This window comes from Bos javanicus, chromosome 7, assembly GCF_032452875.1.
Source record: "Bos javanicus breed banteng chromosome 7, ARS-OSU_banteng_1.0, whole genome shotgun sequence".
NCBI lineage: Eukaryota > Metazoa > Chordata > Mammalia > Artiodactyla > Bovidae > Bos > Bos javanicus.
In genome coordinates this window covers 35647880-35670604 of record NC_083874.1, presented here as the reverse complement: position 1 = coordinate 35670604, position 22725 = coordinate 35647880, and the positions used below count along the sequence as shown (strand labels likewise).

The following is a 22725-nucleotide window of genomic DNA, read 5'->3' as shown; positions in this document are numbered from 1 at the left end:
TTCTGTATAATGTAATCTACTTTGTTTATGAACATAAACTTATTTTCTTGAACTTATGCATGGAAACAATCTTGAAATTCATTTTAATTTCCCATCTAGTTTAACTGTTATTTCTTGTTCAAGTCTCTTGAAACACTCTTACTTAAATTCTCATTTTCAATTTTGCTGAAGCTGAGATTTCAAAATTGATTCAAAGGAGGTAAATTGTTAAAATATACAACTATCGTCCCATGTTTTATTTGATGATTTAAGAGTGAATGGATACAAGTTTATTTCTCCTGAAATATTGAAGGCAGTGCTATATTGTATTCTGGCATCTTTTGTTAATTTAATATCTTATGAAAGATTTTATGTCTGTTATATGAAATCTGTATATTCTTTGTTCGATATATCTCTCAGAAGATTTCTTTATCTTCTTTACTCCTTGTTCCACATTTTCATTGTGATACGTCTGGATATGGATTTTTGTCACTCGTTGTGCTAGGCATTCAGTAGATGTCTTCAAGGTTATGAAACTTTTTTCAGATAGAGGAAAAAATTTTTTTAATTTTATTTTATTTTTAAACTTTACAATATTGTATTAGTTTTGCCAAATATCGAAATGAATCTGCCACAGGGATACATGTGTTCCCCATCCTGAACCCTTCTCCCTCCTCCTTCCCCATATCATCCCACTGAGTCATCCCATTGCACCAGCCCCAAGCATCCAGTATCGTGCATCGAACCTGGACTGGCGACTCGTTTCATACGTGATATTATACATGTTTCAATGCCATTCTCCCAAATCTTCCCACCCTCTCCCTCTCCCACAGAGTCCATAAGACTGTTCTATACATCAGTGTCTCTTTTGCTGTCTCGTACACAGGGTTATTGTTACCATCTTTCTAAATTCCATATATATGCATTAGTATACTGTATTGGTGTTTTTCTTTCTGGTTTACTTCACTCTGTATAATAGGCTCCAGTTGCATCCACCTCATTAGAACTGATTCAAATGTATTCTTTTTAATGGCTGAGTAATACTCCATTGTGTATTCATACCACAGCTTTCTTGTCCATTCATCTGCTGATGGGCATCTAGGTTGCTTCCATGTCCTGGCTATTATAAACAGTGCTGCAATGAACATTGGGGTACACGTGTCTCTTTCCATTCTGGTTTCTTCAGTGTGTATGCCCAGCAGTGGGATTGCTGGATCATAAGGCAGTTAGTTCTATTTCCAGATTTTTAAGGAATCTCCACACTGTTCTCCATAGTGGCTGTACTAGTTTGCATTCCCACCAACAGTGTAAGAGTGTTCCCTTTTCTCCACACCCTTTCCAGCATTTATTGCTTGTAGACTTTTGGATCACAGCCATTCTGACTGGCGTGAAATGGTACCTTATAGTGGTTTTGATTTGCATTTCTCTGATAATGAGTGATGTGGAGCATCTTTTCATGTGTTTGTTAGCCATCTGTATGTCTTCTTTGGAGAAATGTCTATTTAGTTCTTTGGCACATTTTTTGATTGGGTCATTTATTTTTCTGGAGTTGAGCTGTAGGTGTTGCTTGTATATTTTTGAGATTAGTTGTTTGTCAGTTGCTTCATTTGCTATTATTTTCTCCCATTCTGAAGGCTGCCTTTTCACCTTGCTAATAGTTTCCTTTGTTGTGCAAAAGCTTTTAATTTTAATTAGGTCCCATTTGTTTATTTTTGCTTTTATTTCCAATATTCTGGGAGGTGGGTCATAGAGGATTCTGCTGTGATGTATGCCGGAGAGTGTTTTGCCTATGTTCTCCTCTAGGAGTTTTATAGTTTCTGGTCTTACATTTAGATCTTTGATCCGTTTTGAGTTTATTTTTGTGTATGGTGTTAGAAAGTGTTCTAGTTTCATTTGTTGTATTTCTTCTCCCAGTCTCACACATACATCTTAACTTTCTCTGTGCTCCCTTTTGGGAAAGCTATTAGAAGAAGGTTACATTTCATGTTTCTTGTATTGTATCATATGTTCTAAGTTTTCTCTTAGGTTTTTCACCTCTGAAATTTTGTCGTTTGATATAAAAGATTTGCTTGAGTCTATCTTCCAGGTCTCCTATTAAACTGTTTAATTTTGGCAAACATATGTTCGATTTCCATGAATTACCTTCTTATCCTCTGATTACTCTGTTTATATAATATCTATGAAAATTTTAATATCTTTTCAAAAATTTCTAACCACAGCATTAATCAGAGATTTCCTAAATTATTCTTCTCAATTAGCTTAGATATATAGCTTGGGGCAGATTGGTTTGTCTTTAATCTCAGATCATCCTGGTTTTCTTCTCCTGTCAACAAAGAGAAATTCATTCAATGAAGGAAAATCCTCTCTTGTTGCTTATTCTGGTGAACAGGAAGTGTTGACTATCAGACTATAATTTTTTGTTATATTTTGATTGGGAAATTATATCAAGGCAACAAAACTTTGTGAAAATAAAAATAATAGCATTATATTCTTCATGTACTGTACCTGTCATTAGCATTTTACTATATTACATTTGCCCTATTTATATAGACATATTTTGAAGAAGATAATCTCTCTTTTGGGGGGAAAAATTGTTCTCATTGTGTATTTGGCTAATATTTCCTCATGATTAAGGGCTTCCCTGGTGGCTCAGCTGGTAAAGAATCCGCCTGCAATGCAGGAGACCTGGGTTTGATCCCTGGGTTGGGAAGATCCCCTGGAGAAAGGAAAGGCTACCCACTCCAGTATTCTGGCCTGGAGAATTCCACGGACTATATAGTCCATGGCATCTCAGAGTCGGACATGACGGAGTGACTTTCACTCCTCATGATAAACTAAGAATCTGCATTCTCTGCTGGAATATTGAATAGTTAAGCTGTGTCCTTCTCCGGGCATCACTTCTGGAGCCACATATAACCATCTGTCTCTTGTTAGTTGTGTTAATTGTGATCCACCTGCTCCAAGTGTTATTTGATTTTCTCACTGTATAATTAGTTTTTTCTTCTTGCAACTAATAAGCAGTCCATGGGGAGATATTGAAAGTCCATGGACATATCTTGATCATCAAAATTTTTCCTTGCTTTAGCATTCATTGATGAATTTTGCTTGATCTAATTTAGCCTGATGGTTATAAAATAATGATTATATTCTGCCTTTGTCAGGAAACCATTACTTTCTGTTGTAAGCAAAAAACCTCCATTCTACATTGTTTATTTACGTGTTTATTCATCTTGTTCATATGTGGTAAGGACATGAAATTCTATTTTTCTGTGATTATTTTACTGTTCTTAATTATTTTAATGTCCAAACTGTCCTAAACTGATTTGTTGGAGTCCCTTTAAGCTGGCTTCTATGCCCTTGTGTCATTATCTGATCATTTTGGGGGGAACTTCCCTTGCTCTGATATAGCAAAATGAGTCTTATCATCTTGTACCTACTCTGTCCCAACAATGAAATAAGCCTTTCCTCTGAAGTCTTCATTCTTTTTAGTGAGGAATAGTATTAGAGACTAAGACCTCAGCACAAGGTATGTTCACTGCTCTTAGGTATCTTTACTTCTTGGCCAACTCGGTGGACTTATCTAAAAAATACATGCATTAGTATATACATAATATTAACAGAGTAGCATATATTTATATGCACATATAGATATGCATATGCAAATACAAATGTGTACTTTAGGAAATGAGTTCATACCAATCCTTCAATTCCAATCTATAGAAATACCATTGCCCATTCTATATTCGAATGTCTCTCTTTTCACAGTGATAACCCTGGTTCCCAGCAACACAAACTGCAGCACGCCAGGCTTCCCTGTCCTTCACTGTCTCCCAGTGTTTGCTCAAACTCATGTTCACTGAGTCAGTGATGCTATACGACCATCTCACCCTCTATTGCTGCCTTATCATCTCGCCTTCAATCTTTCCCAGCATTGGGAAAATGATGTTTATTATTCTCAAAAGCCTGACAACAGGCTGTTACACATACATATATATCTATTTTTTCCAGATTCTTTATCCTTATATGTTATTATAAACTTTGGAGTATAGTTCCCTGTGCTATATAGTAAGTCCTTGTTGGTGATCTGTTTTATATATAGTAAGGTGTATATGTTAATCCCAAACTCTTAATATATGCCTCCCTTCCTTCCCTTTGGTAACCATAAGTTTATTTTCTATGTCTATGGGCCTATCAGTTCAGTTCAGTTGCTCAGTCATGTCCAACTCTTTGCGACCCCATGAACCCCAGAGTGCCAGGCCTCCCTGTCCATCACCAACTCCTGGAGTTCACTCAGACTCACATCCATCAAGTCAGTGATGCCATCCAGCCATCTCATCCTCTGGTCCCTTTCTCCTCCTGCCCCCAATCCCTCCCAGCATCAGTCTTTTCCAATGAGTCAACTCTTCGCATGAGGTGGCCAAAGTACTGGAGTTTCAGCTTTAGCATCATTCCTTCCAAAGAAATCCCAGGTCTGATCTCCTTCAGAATGGACTGGTTGGATCTCCTTGCAGTCCAAGGGACTCTCAAGTGTCTTCTCCAACACCACAGTTCAAAAGCATCAGCGCTCAGCTTTCTTCAAAGTCCAACTCTCACATCCATACATGACCACTGGAAAAACCATAGCCTTGTGCAAATATATTTTTTGCATTGTTGGTGTGATATATCTTCAAGGTCAATTTCCAAAAGCAGGGTCATTGTATCAAAAGATAAACACATATGTGGTTTTGTTAGATATTACCACATTTCCTTCAATAGGCATAGAATCCTTTGCATCCCCACCAGCGATATAGAAGCGCACCTATTTGCCGAGTGCAACAAGGCTTATTTTTGTTGAACCTGGACAGTGTGCAGGCAGTGACGCTGGGCACCATCTTTCTATCAATAGTAATGCATGTACACTTTGGGCTCTCACATTTTTTTTTTTAAATTTTAATTGGAGGCTAATTACTTTACAACATTGTGGTGATTTTTGCCATACATTCACATGAATCAGCCACAGGTGTAGTAAAGATTAGGGAGTTTGTTTTGTTTCTTAGGCTATGGTAAATTTTCACCTATGACAGTTATTCTAAGTTTTGAGAGGTCAGAGTAGAAGTAAGTGTTTCTTTTGCTGTTTTCAAATTATTCCTTCATAACCTAGTCCCAGTGTTTATAACTATGCATTTAATGATGACAATCCTAGGAAATGTTGGATTTGTAGATCAATATCATTTCATAAATCAAAAGACTTTTGCTCAGTGGAACCTAAAGAATATTTACTTAGCCTATTTATTTAGAAGTGAAAAGCAACTCAGGAATTTTCCTGTGATGAATAATGTGATACTAGCTGATATTCATGCTAATAGCAGGCTATGATAGTTTTCTTTCATATTCTTTGCTATTTTAGAATTTATTGGTAAGTTCACTCAGCTCATTTTACTCTCAAGGAAGGAAGACAATTATTTATTAATCTAGGTAGTTCTTACCATTATCACCAGTATGTTTGTGCTGGTATATTTTCTATGGAGGACAAACAACTATTGGGTATTCACAGATATCTATTGAGTGATTAAATAATTAAAGGCATCTTTTGAAATAGGAGAAAATAATTTTTAATCAAAGTCAAGATAGGTAAAGAAATTGAAGAAATTACATCTAGTTTTATCTTTTCAGCTAATTAAATTAGGGAAAAAGAAAAGTTTGCCCTAAGAACATATGTGAATTATTTATTACATTGCCACATCATGCATTTAATTTCATTTTTAAAGCAAAGCACAACAGTGATAATTTATCCTTCCTTTGTGTTTAAGCCCAAGCTACAATATTTTTAATCATGGCTTATTCAACAAGGCTACAGGCTAGCCCCTGTCTATAGTCTTCCAAGTATATTGAATGATGAACATTTTCAAATTACATGGTCTGCAGTTCTTGGTTCCACTACATTTACACCTGCTTTCAAACTCAGTGAACTGCATTTGATGAGGCTGCATTTGGTCCAAAATCTTTCTTTGGGTAAATAATTGAAACTGCTCTATCAAATCTGTTTCACTTAGGCAGTCTATAGTCACATCATTCTGTCAGCCACTGAGAAATACCTGTACTGCCCCAGACACTTAGCACTTGTGTTGAAATGCCATTTAATCTCTCTTCTAGAGCGGGGATGACATTCAACCCAACTGTTCAGTGACAGTTCAGGATGACAGGTTCCATGATGAAAAACTGAATATTCCAATGGCTGAAATCTCTGGGTATTATGAGTAAGAATACAGACATGAGGATGTTGCATAAAAAGAAATATGAAATGCTGGTGTCCAATTTCAAAAACCAGTGTCTATAAAGCTTAAAGTGAAGACTACCACCTGCCCAGGCAGTTACAGCTCTCAACTATTTGGCTCTCTCTTCCTCCAACAAAGATGGAATGAATCTTCAGAGGGTTAAAAAGTTGTGTAAACAGATACTAAGTACACGTCTTTCAACTAAATTTTTATATATTTTCACTCATCTACTTAGAAAATGATTGATGCATTTCTCTAGTCAGGCACAGAGCTATAATGGCCAGCTTGTCTTTTTGTCTTTATTCTATACTGGAAGTAGATCTCCCTCTAGGCTTTCTTCAGAAGTATACATTTACCCAAAATGAAAAAACAATGTTACCAGTTCACTAGGGGAAGTAATAACAGTGAGGACATGCTGAAGCACAGGACAGAATGTTTGTTTTGTTAAGGTGGATGTCAGGGTCCATATGAAGAAAAGTAGACCATGATCTTAGGTGAGTACAAAGTAAATGAATGAAAAATGGGTGGAAGTTGTCCAATCTTTCTTTAGAATGCACCTACCATCAATGCTAAGAACATCTCAGCAGAGCCTCTGGTGAAAATGTGAGCCACAGGTAGAAATTATTTTTCTTCAGTTTTCATTTAGATAAGGGCCTCTGAGAGGTAGTATTATCTTTAGCCATGATAAAAGCATGGAGTCTAGAAAAGCCTAGAGACATGGCTTCTAGACACGGCACAAGAGAAGAGTTGTGTACTCCTACCTACACAGAAAATGTAGGCTAAATTCTCATTGCATTGTCCTTTTTGTGATCTTAAACTAGTTTTATAAACTGTCATACATCTACTTTATGAAGTGCAAAGCATAGCAATGGATAATCTCTATGCCACAGATACTTTCAAAATGACCAAATGAGAATACATTTGTCAGCCAGAAATTGTTACATAAAGAGAAGCCACTACTGAAAGAGTGTGTTCTATCAAGGGAGACTTCTCTGCTACCTGGACTGGGTTAGTTGCTCTATTCTGTATATTCTCGTGATATACAATGCTTCTGCTTAGAGACACATAAAGATAACATGATGTGATAAGTGTTGTATAAATTTGAAGACAATGAGCTAATCTGGAGGAGAGAAAGCATCTGATTTATTTCTCTATCTCAAGTACCTTAAATAGTGTATGTAACTAAATTGGCATGCCATGAATTCATGAGTATAATACTGTATGGCCAAGCACAATTAATTTGGAATAAAATATGAGTACACTTATTTATAAAGCATAAAAAGCATCAAAATTGTTGGACATAAAGGTAAACAGAAATGGTAAGGTTATTCCGTCTTTCCCGCATCCCAATCAAAATTCATATTCTATGTCATATAACTACAAAGATAAATAATCCTTGAAGACCATGGTTTGTTACTATAGATAACACAAGAGGACCTACTAATGTAATCTGAAACAAGGGCTACTTGAGTATTTGGAAAGAACAGGTTCAGAAAAGTTCAAACATTGCTTTCTGACAAGAAAAAGAAAAGTCAAAGAGAAAAAGAAGGTGATGCATATAAAAGGAAAATACAAAAAGGTGAACCTGATTCAAGAACAGGAAAACTGATTTCACATTCCATTCATTTATTTTTATAATTTAATTTTTATTTTAGACTATAGTTGATTTACTATGTTGTGTTACTTTCAAGGGAAAAGGCGATGTCCCACTCCAGTACTCTTGCCTGGAGAATCCCAGAGACGGGGGAGCCTGGTGGGCTGTTACTTTCAAGTGTACAGAAAAGTGATTCAGATGAATCCATTTTTTCAGATTCTTTTTTCCATTAGGTTATGGTAGATTGAGGAGAAGGCAATGGCAACCCACTCCAGTACTCTTGCCTGGAAAATCCCATGGACTGAGAAGCCTGGTGGGCTGCAGTCCATGGGGTCACTAAGAGTCGGACATGACTGAGCGACTTCACTTTCTCTTTTCACTTTCATGCATTGGAGAAGGAAATGGCAACCCACTCCAATGTTCTTGCCTGGAGAATCCCAGGGATGGGGGAGCCTGGTGGGCTGCCGTCTTGGTTTGCACAGAGTCAGACACGACTGAAGTGACTTAGCAGTAGCAGCATGGTAGATTGAGTAGAGTATCCTGTGTTATACACAGTAGGCTGTTGATTCTTTTATATATAGCAGTATGTATATGTTAATCCCATATTCCAAGTTTATTCATCTTCCCACTTTTCCCTTTGATAACCAACCTAAATTTGTTTTCAAAATATGTGAGTCTGTTTCTGTTTTATATATAAGTTCTTTTCTATCATTTTTTTTAGATTACACATATGAGTGATATCATATTTGTCTTTCTCTGACTTACTTCATTTGAAATTATAATCTCTAGATCCATCCATGTTACTTCAAATGGCATTAGTTAGTTCCTTTACAACATATCTTTTTTTCCTTTTTTTATCATTCCTCTCTCAATGGACATTAGATTGCTTCCAGGTCTTGGATATTATAAGTACTACCACAATGACCATCGCACTGCCTGTGTCTTTTTGTATTATGGTTTTTGCCAGATACATGCCCAGATGTGGGATTTCTGGATCATATGGTAGCTCTATTTTTAGTTTTTTTAATGAACTTTCATAATGTTCTCCATAGTGGCTGTACCAAATGTACATACCCACCAACAGTGTAGAAGGAATGGATCCCTTTTCTTCACACCCTCTCCAACATGTATTCCTTGTGAAGTTTTTGATGGTAAATGGGAATGTTTCCATAATTTCTCTTCCTAATCTTTCATTGTCAGTGTAAAGGAATGCAAGAGATTTCTGTGTATTATTTTTGTATCCTGGAACTTTCCCAAATTCATTGATGAGTTCTTGTAGTTTTCTGGTAATATCTCTAGGATTTTCTACATATAGTATCATGTCATCTGCAAACAGTGATGGTTTTACTTCTTTTCTGATTTGGATTCATTTTATTTCTTCATCTTCCCTGACTGCCATGGCTAGGACTTCCAAAACTGTGTTGAATAAAAATGGCAAGAGTGGACATCCTTGTCTTGTTCCTGATCTTAGAGGAAATGCTTTCAATATTTCACTATTGAGTATGATATCAGCTATTTGTTTGTTATATTTGGCTTTTGTTCTATTGAGGAAGATTCCCTCTGCATCCATATTCTGGAGAGTTTTTATCGTTAATATGTCTTGATCTCCCACCAGAAGCTTTTGCTGCATCTATTGCGATGACCACATGAAATTTATTCTTCAATTTGTTGATGTGGCTTATCACACTGTTTTACAGATATTGAAAAATACTTGCATCCCTGGGATAAATCCTACTTGATCAACATTATGAGCCTTTTAATGTATAGCTGGATTTGGTTTACTAGTATTTTGTTGAGGATATTTGTATCTATGCGAATCAGTAATATTGGCCTGTAATTTTCTTTTTTTGTGGTATCTTTGTCTGGTTTTGGTATCAAGGTGATGCAGGCCTCATAGAATGAGTTGGGTAGTGTTCTTTCCTCTGCACCTGTTTGGAATAGATTTAGAAGGATAGTGTTAACTCTTCTCTAATAGTTTCATAGAAATTACTTGTAAAGACATCTGGTTCTGGACTTTTATGTTTGTCGGGAGTCTTTTAATCATAGTTTTAGTTGCAGTACTTGTGATCTTTCTGTTCATGTTTTCTATTTCTTCCCAGTTAAGTCTTGGAAGATTGTAGCTTTCTAAGAATTTGTCCATTCCTTCTAGGATGTCCATTTTGTTGGCTTATAATTGCTCAGAGTAGTCTCTTATGATCCTTTGTATTTCTGTGATGTCCACTGTAACTTCTCCTTTCTAATTATCTTATTTTGAGCCCCCTCCTGTCTTTTTCTTTATGAGTCTGGCTGAAGGTTTATCAATTATGTTTGTCTTTTCAAAGAACCAGCTTTTAGTTTCATTGATTTCTTCTATTGTTTTCTTCATTTCTATTTCACTTATTTCTGCTCTGATCTTTATGGTTTCTTTTCTTCTACTAACTTTGGGTTTTGCTTGTTCTTCCTCTAGGTTTTTTAGGTGTAAAGCTAAATGGTTTCTTGGAGATTTTTCTTGCTTTATTGTTTCTATTGCTGTAAACTCTTAGAACTGCTGTTTGAATCATGTTTTGTTTTCATTTGCCTCTACATATTTTTTATTTAATCTTTGATTTCTTTATGATTCACTTTTTGTTTAGTAACATGCAGCTTAACTTCCATGTGTTTGTGTCTTTTTATAGTTTTTTTTCTCTTGTAGTTGATTTATAATATTATAGCATTGTGATCTCTAAATTTCAAATGCATTTCCAGTATCCTGCATTTGATCTCTCTTCTCACAGTTGCTGGTTTTGATATCATATTTGTATGTGGATGATTTTCTACTTTTATTCTATGTTTGCCTTTATCAGTTAGCTTTCCTATTTGTATTTTTCTTGTTGCTCATTGTCCCTCTTCTTTCCTAGCTAGAGAAGTCCTTTTAGTATTTGTTGGAAAGTGCTTTGGTATTGATGAATTCTCTTAGCTTTTGCTTGTCTGTAAAGCTTTTGATTTCTCCATTGAATCTGAACAAGAGCCTTGCTGTGTTGTATTCTTGGTTATAAGTTCTTCTCTTTCATCATTTGAAATGCATCATGCCACTCCCTTCTGGCCTGTAAAGTTTCTGCTGGAAAAAATCAGCTGAATAGGTGACTTTGGTCCATTGGCTTATGCCAGTAGAAGGGACTGGTCCTGCCCACTTGTGGGTGGGCTGTGTCAAGGGGTGTGTTTAAAGGTGGCTGTTGGCTCAGGACAACTGTAGTCAGCCTGTCTGCTGATAGGAAGGGCTGTGTTCCCACTCTGTTGGTTGTTCAGCCTGAGATGTCCCAGTACTTGAACCTGCACTACTGCTATGGGGCTAGATCTCAGTGCCAAAATGGCGACCTCCGGGAGAACGCACTCTGATGAGTATTCCCAGGGTCTCTGCCACCAGTGTCCTTGGCTCACAGTGAGCCACCATCAACTCCCACCTCCTGAGGAGATCTCCTAAGACCCCAGGTAGGTCTGGCCAACTCTTATGGGGTCACTGCTTTGCCCTGGACCCCAGTGCACATCACAGCTGGTGTGCACCCTCCTTGAATGGAGTCTCTGTTTCCCTTATTCCTGTGGAGCTCATAAGATCAAGCCCCATGAGTCTTCAAAGCCAAATGCTCTGGGGCTTCCTCTTACTGAGGCCAGACCCCAGGCTAGGGATCCTGATGAGGGGCTCAGAATTCTCACTCCCATGGGAGAACCTCTGCAATACAATTATTTTTGAGTGTGTGGTTCACTCACCTGGAGAGTATGGGATTTGATTGTATCATGAAAGGACCCCTCCTACTGTCTCACTGTGACTTCTTTTTTGTCTTTGAGTGTAGAATATCTTTTTTGGAAGGTTTGAATCTTTATTGTTGATGTTGTTCAGCATTTAGTTGTGATTTGGGGGCTTTCATGAGAGGAAGTGAACTTAAGTATTTCTAACATTCCATCTTATCTCTGCTCCCCAAAATTTGACTTTAACAGTAGGAATATGTTTTTCTTTTCATTTATTCCCTTCCCTAAATTGTTATTGTTGTTCTTCAGTTGCTCAGTCATATCTAACTTTTTGCATCCCAGCAACATGCAAGGCTTCTCTGTCCTTCACTATCTCCTAGAGCTTATTCAAACTCATTTACATTGAGTCAGTGATGCCATCCAATAATCTCATCCTCTGTTTCCCCTTCTCCTGCCCTCAATCCTTCCCAGCTTCAGAATCTTATCCAATCAGTTGGCTCTTCACATCAGGTGGCCAAAGTATTGGAGCTTCAACATCAGAACTTCCGGTGAATATTCAGGCTTGATTTCCTTTAGGATTGACTGGTTTGATCTCCTTACTGTCCAAGGGACTCTCAAGAATCTTCCTTAGCACCTCAGTTTGAAAGCATTGATCCTTTGGTGCTCAGCCTTCTTTATGCTATTCAAGTGGTATCATCTGGATATCTGAGGCTGTTGACATTTCTCCTGGCAATCTTGATTCCAGCTTGTGCTTCATCCAGCCTGGCATTTTGCATGATGTACTCTGCATATACATTAAACAAGCAGGGTGACAACATACAGCCTTGACACACTCCTTTCCCAATTTGGAACCAGTCTGGTGTTCCATGTCCAGTTTAACCTTTTGCTTCTTGACCTGCATACAGATTTTTCAGGAGGCAGGTAAGGTGGTCTGCTATTTCCATCTCTTTAGGAATTTTCCACAATTTGTTGTGATCCACACGGTCAAAGGGGTAGTCAATGAAGCAGAAATTATTTTTCTGGTTTTCCTTTGCTTTTCTATGATCCAATGGATATTGGCAATTTGATTTCTGGTTCCTCTGCCTTTTCTAAATCCATCTTGCTTCATGTAGCATTGATGCCTAGCTTGAAGATTTTGAGCATTACCTTGCTAGTACGTGAAATGAGTGCAATTGTGCGGTAGTCTGAACTGTCTTTGGCATCGACTTTCTTTGGGATTGGGATGAAAACTGACCTTTTCTAGTCATCTGGCCACTGCTGAGTTTTCCAAGTTTGCTGGCATATTGAATGCAGTACTTTAATAGCATCATTGTTTAGAATTTAAATACTTCAGCTGGAATTCTATCACCTCCACTAGCTTTGTTAGTAGTTATGCTTCCTAGGGCCCACTTGACTGCACACTCCAGGATGTCTGGCTCTAGGTGAGTGATCACACCACTGTGGTTATCTGGGTCATGAAGATGTTTTTTGTATAGTTCTGTATATTCTTGCCACCTCTTCTTAATATCCTCTGTTTCTGTTGCTATGCTAAGTCACTTCAGTCATGTCCAACTCTGTGTGACCCCATAGACCTGGGATTCTCTAGGCAAGAACACTAGAGTGGGTTGCCATTTCCTTCTCCTAGGTCCATACTATTTCTGTCCTTTATTATACTCATCTTTGCATGAAATGTTCCCTGGGTATCTAATTTTCTTGAAGTGATTTCTATTTTTCCCTATTATTTTATTCTGTTTCTTTGCACTGTTCACATAACAAGGCTTTTATTTTTTTAATCTCTCCTTGTTATTCTCTGGAACTCTGCAGTCAGTTTGTGTATCTCTTCCATCCTCCTCTCTTATTTTCTTAGCTGTTTGTGAGGCCTCCTCAGATAACCATTTTGCCTTCTTGCATGTCTTTCTCTTTGGGATGGTTTTGGTCACTGTCTCCTGTACACCGTTACAAACCTCTGCCAATAGTTCTTCAGGCACTGTGCCTACTAGATCCAATCCCTTTAATCTATTTGTCCTTCCACTGCATAATCATAAGGGGTTTGATTTAGGTGATACATGAATGACCTAATAGTTTTCCCTACTTTCTTCAATTTGAGCCTGAATTTTGCAATAAGGAGTTCATGATCTGAACCATAGTCAGCTCCAGGTCTTATTTTTTGCTGACTGTATAGAGCGTCACCATCTTCAGCTGCAAAGAATATAATCAGTCTGTTTTCACTATTGACAATCTGGTGATGTCCATGTGTAGAGTCTTCTCTTGTGTTGATGGACGAGGGTGTTTGCTATGACCAGTGTAGTGCGTTCTCTTGTCAAAACTCTGTTAGCCTTTGCCTTGCTTCATTTTGTACTCCAAGGCCAAACTTGCCTGTTACTCCAGGTGTCTCTTAACTTTTGCATTCCAGTCCCCTATGATGAAAAGGACAGCTTTTTTGGTGTTAATTCTAGAAGGTCTTTAGGTCTTCATAGTACCAGTCAACTTCATCTTTTTTGGCATTAGTAGTTGGGTCATAGACTTGGATTACCATGATGTTGAATGGTTTGCCTTGGAAATGAACTGAGATCATTCTGTCATTTGTGAGATTGCATCCAAGTACTGCATTTCACACTCTTTTGTTGACTATGAGGGCTACTCCATTTCTTCTAAAGGATTCTTGCCCACAGTAGTAGCTATGATGGTAGATATAATATAAATTCACCCATTCCCATCCATTTTAGTTAACTGATTCCCAAAATGTCTGTTCACTCTTGCTGTCTCCTGTTTGACCACTTCCAATTTACCTTGATTCATAGACCTAAGATTCGGGGCTTATATTCAATAGTATTCTTCAGAGCATCAGACTTTACTTTGACCACCAGACACATCCATGTCTAATTTCACTTGCTCATAGAGTAGAGCATAGAGGCCTCACTCCTGGCATTTCAGACCACAGTTCATGCTCCTAACACACTCACTCCAGTCCTTTAAGTCTTCAGTGAGTGAACAGATATTTTCAGAATACCCCAGTGATCCCACAGGTGATGTTTAATTCTAGGACCTGACATGGTTCCCAATACATACCCCAAGAATACATGGATAAGGAAGAGAGCTTCTTATATTGGTACCTTGGTAACAGTGACTTATAGTTTGTGCTGTATCCACTAGTACAATCTTGAATTTGTATAACTTTAACATATTTTATCATTAGACTACATTATCAGAGCACTTATCCAGGGTTTTCTGTGGTCTCAAGGGTTCACAAGAGAAAGATGTCAACCAGGCAAATATGCTTACCAGAAAACTGACAGAAGGATGTTCAAATTTGGGAATTATTTATGATTCAAATGCAATTCTTTGATAGCTTATTTTAAAAAATGCATGATAATGTTTATATGAACTTGAATAAACTCTGAGAGATAGAGGAAGATAGGGAAGCCTGGCATACTGTAGTCCATGGGGTTGCAAAGAGTTGGCCGTGACTAAATGACTGAGCAACAACATTTATTATTTCCCCTAGGACATTATTTGGTGATTTCATTGTTTTCTCCCAACTAAAATAGACTGGATTATTCCTTACTTATATTTTATTATTTCTACCAACTTTGAGCTCAGATATAGGATTTTCACTTTTCAAATATTCATAGCATTCTTTTCATTTTATTATTTATTACTGAGCCAATTAAATACGTGTTCCTTTAATCTTTTTCCATACATAAATCTCTCCATTCTGTGTATCTTTATTTTCCTTTGGCCCATTCTCATACATTTGGCATTTCTGCTCTTAGGCTCTGACTCACCTTTGGGATTATTAGGTGCTGAAAAATGACTAGATGACCACCAATTCGGGCTAATGACCTAATCAGAGTAATGAAAAGGAAGAAATTTAAAGTACTGAGTTTTTATTTGTTTAATTAATATATTTTAGTACCTTAGTAAATGGTTGACTCATTTTATCCATCTTATTTTAAACAATTTCTGAGTTTGTTGGGAATGTCATGAACTAGGGAAAAGAAAGAACACTAAAGTGAGGCTTTGAAAACCTGAGCCTTAGAAACTCTGCAAAATATAATCTGAGGCATTATGAAATATTTTTCACTTGCTGTTATAAGGAAATAGTATTAGCACTGGAATATTTCCCTTCTGTGTAGAGCTGTTGTGAGTTCCAAAAGATACTAGTGATATATTGTTAACTAGTGATAATCTAGTAATAAGCTAGTGATAAACATGCCTTATAAATTGTTTAGTACATTAAGATTAAGATTATAAAGTAGGATTAGTCCTTCATGCTTTGTACATTGGGTTATAAAAATTGGTAACACTGCTACCTTTTCATGCCATCATTTATACTGAGTTTAACTTGGTGACCATGAATTCATATAAAACCATAAGAATCAGATGAGAAGGTATTTCATAAGTGACATCTCAAGCTATTACTAGGAAGAGAGTTGAGAAGGTTACAAATGGCCACATTAAAGTCAGGGAATGACTAAGCATTTGAAAAGAGAAGAGCGAATGTGATTATTTTATTAGAAGGAAGGTGAGAGGTCAGAGATTTAAGGGAAAAAAAAAAAAAGAAACAGGAAGCTCAGAAATGGGAAAAGAAGAGTGATGGAGTCAATTAGGTGCAGAGAGGCCGTTCCAGATGGCCAGAGGAAGAGAGGAGAGGAGTCTTCTGGGACAAGGATTCATATAGATGCAACAGAGTGTAACTGGGGCCCAAGACTCTAAATCAAAGGCACTCAGAGGGGAAGCTAACACCCCCAGAGACGTTACTCTTTACTTCATGTCCCACCCTAGTTTTAACTTTTCCTTTTAGGATATCCTTACAAACATTGCCCTAAAACTAAAACAAACAAATAACAACAACAAAACATGAAACTTACAGTTAAGTTTTAAAATCTTTCTCCACATTTGCCATATATATAGAATTCCCCATTAATTGAAATTGCTTGAATTAATAACACCAGGTTAAAATTCTTGCTCACAAACAACAGGAGAGTCTTCCAAATGAGTTGGTCCCCAGTATTCCTTCAAGAGAATCCTCCACATGTTCAGTAACTGGATCAAAAAAATCCTGCCAAGCTTAATATTTTTTAAAATTTTGTAGGAAGAAAGTTAAAAAAAAAAAGGGGGTTCTCTGAATTCATAGCATTCTCATCATTTACCTAAGAGCTCAGCTTTAAAAATTCATTCACAGTCTTTCAAATTTTTCAGTCTTTCAAATCCTGCCCCTCCTTTTCCCTGAAGCAGCAGCAGTTAATGATTTTGTCTCTTTCTGTAGGGAGACGTCACTACCCCAGCAACCTCCTTAATACTTTCAATTCAAACATGCTATGCTTATCTAATTGTTCTCCTGAATGTCTTTCTGCAAACACCAGTTCTTGAATGTCAGTAACAGGACCACATTATAATTCTTAAAAAGTACTGAGGACTCCCAACAAATTTGTATGTATGTCGGCTATCAATATTTATTCTACTGGTGGTCCTTTTACCACATTAACTCAAACTTAAAATGGCAATCCACTCCAGTACTTTTGCCTGGAAAATCGCATGGACAGAGCAGCCTAGTAGGCTACAGTCCATGGGGTCGCAAAGAGTCGGACACGACTGAGCGACTTCACTTTCACTTTCAAGTATATGAGAGATTTACCTCAGTTCCTAACAGGCTGTTGAAAAAGCAAATATACTGTTCCAGGGTGCCTAGGTTTCAGTTAGTATACATGAATGTGGAATGTGCTCAGTCATGTCCGAGTCTTTGTGACCGCATGGACTAACCCGCCAGGCTCCTCTGTCTATGAAATTCTCCAGGCAAGAATACTGGAGTGGGCTGTCATTTCCTTCTCCAGGAGATCTTCCCAATCCAGGGATCCAAAGTGGGTCTCCTGTGTTGCAGGCAGATTCTTTACCTGGTGAGGCATAGAATGCTTCTACTAGAAATTAAAGTTGAAACACCTATAAAATATTTAGTTACTAATTTATTTTAAAATAACAACACATTAATCCTATGTTAACTTTAGTTATGTTAACAAGAACATCTCATCTTACCTTTTGCAAATTTCTTTCATATATGGCTTAAGAGAAGACTACTGGAATTCGTACATCTAGAATTGCATTCAGTCTTGAGATTTGTTTGGTTAAAATTTATGTAGAGAATATAGATTAACAAGCTGTGTAATTAATTGGAGAAAAAGGTTTTTTTTCAAATAATTATAAATATTCTTTGATAGTACATCAAAACTCAACAAGTTGTAGAGTCTTAAAGGGTAGATGTAATGACCAAATATGAAAATATATTAATTGTTTATAATTTTTCCATCAAAACCCATTGATTTATCTTGCATTTTAAAGGACTTTACCATGCAGTATTTGTTTTAGCAACATGCAGTAGTATTTTGGAAAACATTAATTCATTGAATTATGCCAATCTTTGAAATGTTGACACTTTTAATTATAAAATACAAATAAATAGCATTCTTTAATTCCATTGATCTCATCAGAAATGACTTTAAGTATTAGGAATACAGTAATATCAGAGGCAAATACAAGTTTTCTAAAATTCCAATATTTCTATGAAAACACAAATATTATTTGCAACAAATACTTTAAGTTGTTTTCCTTGAAGTGACAGCCTCACTTCATTTATTTTTGCAGTACATCTGTCAAACATCCAAGTATTTATAACCATATATCTGTTATTCTTTCAAGTAAAAATTATTTTCAATGAACTAGTTCAGCTAGATATTCTAACAAAAAAGTTTTTCCTGAGACAATATTAGTTTCCATCAAAAATGCTCTATGTATACGTCTATACATCCCATTTCCCAACACAGAATATGAAAAGTCATGATTTAATAAAATTAGTAATGTGTATTATTTCACCAAGGATATTCTTAAGTGACAGTGGCTCTTTCTTTTTAACTGCAAGAATATAAAGACTAATAGTACAATTTGGTGCTCCTAACTTGATGTGGGCTAAGACACCTAGTTTTACTCATTGTTGAATTTCAAACATCAATACAAATAACAAGTCAGTGAAAAAAAGCAAATAATGTTAGTATTAACTTTTCAGACCCCCTGAATGTGTCTTAAGAACTCTAATAAGGACACAGGCCACACTTTAAGAATCATTGCCTTAAACCAGATCTATTCTATTCCTATCAAACTCCTACTTTAAAGACTTCAGTCTTCTGTCCTAATGTCAAATAAATACACTTTATACCTGATGTACAGAACTTTGACAATCTGGAGCCCCAGCAGCCTTTAGACTCAGCTAACATTCCTATTCCACATTGTACTCTCTGCTCCTAGCACCATGAGCTACTCATTAAGCATCTCACTGTGCCTTTCATCACTCTGGGCTTCTGAGCAACTGTTACCTTCTGCCTGATATCTTTCTATCTCTGTCTGAAACACTCCTCATTCTTTATAGTCTAATTCAAATGTTAGCACCCATAAGAAGTCTTTCTCTCACTCCTAGGTAGCTGACTAGAGTTAGACACTGCACCTGAGCCTCTAGAGTACTTCATTTACTCATTCAACAAAATTTTGGGAGCATCCATTCATGCCAGGCATTATTCTCAGAGCTAGGAGAACAGAGATGAACAAGACAGAGAAGAACTATAATGTAGTCTTTTAGAACTGATCTAATATAATTTAAATAATATTAAGGGAATGATTGTCAAAATATAATCGATAAAAATAAAGTCATGTGGTTTCAAATGGTGATGAAAGTGAAAGTGTTAGTCACCCCGTCATATCTGACTCTTTGTGACCCGCCAGGCTCCTCTGTCTATGGGATTCTCCAGGCAAGAACACTGGAGTGGTTTGCCATGTTCCTCCAGGGGATCTTCCCCACCCAGGGATTAAACCCAGTCCTCCTGCATTCCAGGCAGATTCTTTACCTTCTAAGCCACCAGGGAAGTCCTTCAGATGGTGATAACTGCTATGAAAAATAGGATAAAAGGATGGAGAATCACTGGGTATAAGTTAAAATATTTGTTCAGAGAAGAATTCCCTGTGGCAGTACTATTTGGCCTAAGACCTGGGGGGTTTAAAGAAGAGAGTCAGATCAAGAAAAGGGGAAAGGTTTTCTGGATAGAGGAAAGAGTAGTTGTAAGGGGGAAATGAACCTCGGGGCTAGAAAAACAGAGAGAACCCTAAACCACAGAACTGATCATGACAAAGTGGTAGATGTTGACTAGATCCATCCAAGTGAGGGCTGTGCAGGAGACAGAAGCTGCCAGAGAAAGTTCCCAGAGGGCCCACAGTACCTGCATGGATGGTAGTATAAGCCCAGATTTGGCTTCAGTGGTCTACCCAAACTGGAGAAGTCTCTGCTTTAGGGCCTAGGGGGAGCCTCCAAGCCTAGTTCTAAGGTCACACAGATGATTCCTTGAGTAACTATGTGTCCTATACTATTTTTTTTTTCTTGAACTAGCTAAATAATTGCCATTTTTTCTAAGAACCCTGACTGATACAAGAGTGCTAAATACACACACATGCATATACATTTGGGGCTTTCCTTGTGGCTCAGCTGGTAAAGAATCCGCCTGCACTGTGGGAGACCTGGGTTCAATCCCTGGGTTGGGAAGATCTCCTGGAGAAGGGAATGGCTACCCACTCCAATATTCTGGCCTGGAGAATCCATGGATTGGATAGTCCATGGGTCACAAAGAGTCGGACGCGACTGACCGACTTCCACTTTCACATATACATATATGTGTGTATGTATACACACACACACACACATATATATGATATGTAAGACGTTATGACTCACAACAATGTCAGAAGTGAAAGTGGGGTGAGAAAGCGAAAGTGAACTTGCTTTGCTGCCTTTCAGTTCATTACTTCCCCACATGAATCAGATCAGCTTAAAAACACCTTACTGAGAGCCCCCTTAGTTCTGCCGATTTAGGATAATTATTCTACATACTTGTACCCATTTTCCCCAAATGGCATTTTATCTTTATATTCTCTGCCCAACACTTACTCCACACACCCAAGGCCCCCCCTCTCTCAGTCAGGTTCTAATAGGAACGGTCTTCATCTCAGGTGGTGTGGGCACCAAGGAACATGGGAAAGCAGAAGGCCTTTACTAATATCAGAGTGGAAGGAGCAAAGAAAATAAAAGATAATAGGAGTGCAGTGAGAGCTGGATACTCAGCACCAACCAGAAACTCAGAGCTGAGGTAGGGAGGGTCAGTCTCTTGTTGGTGAAAGGATAGAGTGGACTGCATCTGGAGGGTCAAAAGAGCAGAAATCATATAACCTGGTCTTAGTCTGCTCCTATTGCCATAACCAAGTCCCACAAACTAGGTGGCTAAAACAACAGACACATTTTCTCTCAGTTCTGGAGGCTAGAAGTCCAAGGTTCTAGAGGTGTTTCATCCTTCTGAGGTGTCTCTGCTTACCTTGCAAATGGCCAGTCTTCTCACTGGATCTTCACATGTCTTCCCTCCACGTGTGCACACCGGGAGTCCTTTCACATGTCCAAATTTCCTCTTCCTATAAGGACACCAGGTCAGATCAGATTAGGGTCCATCCTAAGGCCTTCATTTTAATTGCCTCTTTAAAGACCTGTCTCCAAATACAGACACACTCTGATATATACTAGAATTAGGATTTCAACATATGAACTTTGAGTGGACATAATTTCAGCCCATGACAACCCTGTGTTACTCATGTACAACTCTTATTCATCAGTTTTCTTTCAGAATATCTATCATCCTCACTTTCCTTACCCGTCCATCGCCTACCCCCTGTACTTCTCATTCATTTTTTAAAGTAAGCAATCACTTTATTTATATATATATATATATATATATATATATATATATAAACTATCATAAAAAAAGAAGAAAATCTCACAAAATTCCACACCATGGACTTTAAGGGCATTATCCTAAGTGAAATAAGTCAGAGACTGAAAAATACTATATGGTCACATTTATATGTGGAATCTAAAAACATTAAACTCATAGAAATAGAGAAGATCAGTTGCCTGGGCCTGAGGAGTAGGCAAAACAGAAGATATTGGTTAAATGATACAAACTTCCAGATATAAGACATATAAGTTCCAAGGATCTAATTACAGCATGTAACCATGGTTAACAATATTGTATCAAGTGCTTTAAAGTTGTTATAAGAAGAGTTTTAATGATCTAACCATAACAACAGCAGCAACAAAATGGTTAATTATGGGAGGTGAAGGATTCCTTATTTTGGTAATCATTTCTGCAAGATAGGCAGGTATCACATCATTTACTCAAAGTTTACCAATTTAAATGTTAATCCATTCCCAAAATACCCTCCCAGAAGCATCCAAAACAATATTGGACCAAACATCTTGTCACCATAACCCAGACAAGTTGACATATAAAATTAAACATCATATCCATGCAACTACCCTGATTTTGGATAGAATAACCCAGTCATTTTATTTTTAAAAAGTGGCAAACTTTTAATTTTTTCGGTTTTTTAGTCATAAGATCAATGATTTATAGGACACTAACAGAGAATGCCTCAGAGTGAACCATGTAATCATTGAAGATGTCTTCAGGCAATTACAAGGAAATGTCAAGGCAAAGCTGCTGTTGAATACTAAAATCATGTTGAATTTAAAGTGAGAGTTGCTGCTACCCTGGTGAGATTCATCCTGATGCGCTGAGGTAGGATTCATTAAGATGAGTAATCCAAGGTCTACTTGTTTTATAAATCTAGCAATTAAAAATATTTAGAAACTACCAGCAGCATCTTAGCCTGAGTGATAGAGAAAAGTGCAATATGGACACTGCCCTTAAAGGGCTTACAATATAGTAAGGGGGGGAAAAAAGTAGAAATCAATATAGGGTCACATGTACACACCACATGCATTTCTGGTAAATGTTGTTTTTTGATCATTTAGAGAATGATATTTGTAATAATAGAGAGCTACTTAGCTTTTGCTCCTTTCCCTGGAGCAAAGGAAAAATAAAAATAAAAACTGGGGGATAAAGATGGATAAAATTTGAAAAACTGAAGGAAACTGGAAGATCCAAACAATATGACAAAAGTGAAAAGATTAATATAGCTTGAGGGAAAATAAACTTGATATTGATGGGACCTCCAAGTTTCACAAAATTTGCAAGTGTTACTTACAGTTTGTTTTACCTTCCATAAATTCAAAGATATAAGTGCTCAAAAATTTATGAAACTTCTTCAGATAGTTAATTATCTTTAAAATACAAA

General features: G+C 37.2%; 1 long non-coding RNA gene across 6 annotated transcripts in view; it reads right to left on the bottom strand.

Annotated features, from left to right (window-relative positions):
- LOC133251040 (uncharacterized) overlaps positions 1–22725 on the bottom strand; it is a 911217-nt gene that overhangs the window by 41864 nt on the left and 846628 nt on the right. For all 6 annotated transcript variants that reach the window (XR_009737496.1, XR_009737498.1, XR_009737499.1 and 3 more), the window contains one exon: positions 20910–21003. This is a non-coding gene — a long non-coding RNA (uncharacterized LOC133251040). The remainder of the gene's footprint in view (positions 1–20909; positions 21004–22725) is intronic.